Source organism: Silene latifolia, chromosome 5 (assembly GCF_048544455.1).
Source record: "Silene latifolia isolate original U9 population chromosome 5, ASM4854445v1, whole genome shotgun sequence".
NCBI classification, from domain to species: domain Eukaryota; kingdom Viridiplantae; phylum Streptophyta; class Magnoliopsida; order Caryophyllales; family Caryophyllaceae; genus Silene; species Silene latifolia.
Genome location: NC_133530.1, coordinates 76,668,347 through 76,670,798, shown reverse-complemented (window position 1 = coordinate 76,670,798; position 2,452 = coordinate 76,668,347).

Genomic DNA, 2,452 nt, shown 5'->3' with positions numbered 1-2,452 from the left:
GTGGTGTTGTTGCAGTTAAGGGCTCACGCAGAAGAAAGGGAAAAATGAAGGGGGGTGGGGACGGGAGGTAGAACATTAGTGATAATATAATAATAAAGTTAGTTGTGTCGTCGGAAACGGGTTGGTTCGCGAAGGAGTAGCTTTATAAGAGAAATGCAACGATCTTTGCTAGACGGTAACATAAGACGGAAATATCATTATTATTTTCACCTATTATTAATACCTGACTATAATACGTATTTTTTTTTATATAAATTAAGCTTTACAACATTACTTATATATAAATCACGTTTAAAATAAAGTAAATTAAATTAAATAATTTAGAAATATAAAGTAAAGTATTAGAATGGTTAAATAAATTTTAATTGTCAAAATGAGAAATTCGCGGGTGTTACAATCACCCCATCTTTTAAAAAGTTTCGTCCTCGAAACTTGAAAGTAGAAATGAAAGGTTATAAAAGTAAAATTGGACCTTTTGAAATCGGCAACCAAAACATTAAAAGGTTACTTATCGTAAGAATTAAAATTCTTTCAAAAGCTTCAAATAAAATTTTCCGACATAACCAGGTCGAAATGTAAATCATTGTATAAATCAAAAATCAAAATTTTCAAAAACATTAACGGAGAGTTTTCAAAAGTATAAGTCTCATTCATGGAACGAAATTGCTCTTGTCGTGCACACAAGAACGCTAACTTTCCAAGTCAAAGACATATTTAAAACAAAATCAATTCGCCGACAAGCGTAGAACAAGTTATCAAACGTCTCCAATAACGAGTTCTAACATCCGATCAACGTCAAAATCAAAAGAAAAAGATAATCGACTCAAATTTTCTTTCGCAAAAGTCAAAATAAAAATGAAGGTTTCACCTTTAAACTCAAAAGGGAGTTAAATTTCTGAAAATGTAACATTAAGCCTTGACAAAGAAATCATAAATAGATCAAAGTTAATAGAAATTGGATAAAATTTAAGAAATCTCGGGTTTAGCAATTAAAATCATGATAAATGAGTTTATATTCAAAGAACAACTAGGGAACTAAACCAAATTTTCATTTTCAAATTTTTGAAAATGGGTAAGGTTTTGCAAAGGTAACATAAACTTTTAACAACGAATCAAAATTGGTAGCTTGAAAAGTTTAGAAGTTGGACAAAAGAAAACTAACTTGGATAGCATAAAAAAAGTACGCTAAGAGAGTTCAAACTTAACCAGCAGAAGAGCTATGATGAACTTCCTAGGGGTAAGGTTCGAGGTAAGGTCAACAAGGAGGTCAAAGATAGAGTTTCACAGGTTACGAGTGTCAAACTTAAAGGAGGAGCATGATGAAGCGAGGAAGAGAGGTATGAACGGTAACGCTTATGGTCAAAGGGGAAAGGGAATTAGACAACAAGGAAACGCCAGGTACTTAAATCTCAAATAACATCATCATCCTAAACGGTTCCGACAACTTCCTAACAACAAAACTTAAAACCACAACACTCCCAAGGATTTCCTCAAATCACTTATGTTACTTCATCCTAAGCAATTCCATGAAACAAGGCACTCCACTACAAGTGTGATTTCATCACTCCAAATCCTCAAACATCTACAAACAACTTCCACAAGGTCAAGGTCAAAGTTCCAACAAAGCTGTACTCGTATCCAACTAGTGCCAACCATGGGTTCCTCAAAATGGTAAAACCCTCAATCAAAAATCCAAATTCAAAAGTTCTTTTGCATATTCTATCATCCTAAGGAGATCTTGTTATACTCTCGAAACCTAAAGCATAGATGATGACATTCTCCAAGTTACGAGATAACCACCCAAAACACCTAACTCACCTCGGTTCAACATCTATCTATCTCAACTTATAATTACATCTCAAGAACTCTGGCTACTAATCCTCATTACCGTAAAATGGATATACCTAATGAGATTTCAAAACTAGCTATAACTCTCACCTAAAATGGTTCTTATGTAATCATCGTAACACTCCCAAAAGTATACCGACTATGCTAACCTCGAGCTCAACTCAAACTTCCAAGTATAAACAACAAGGCCAAGTTCCATAATCTTAGTATCATAGGCAACTCACACTTAACACACATAATTCCATCGATCAATTATACTCACTTTACCAAAGAACTAGGTATGAGAATCACTAAGTATATCTCACCACACTACCTAAGTCCTTCCAACATCACAACTTCTCAAAACCAAGAGTTATGGGTCAACCACAAACAAACTCCACAAAGCCAAATTATCCAACCAAAATTAACATCTCACAAAAGAAAGAGAACTGTCAAAAAGACGTTAAGGGAGGGTAAGTAAGGAACAAATGACAAGTTGAGAGGTGACAAGAATAACTTCCAAGAGAAAAAAAAGAAAAGAGAGCTTAGAAGAGGAAATAAGCATCAAGAAGTAAAAGAATGAGGCAAAGTACACAAAGAATGAGAGATATCTTCGAGGAAGAAA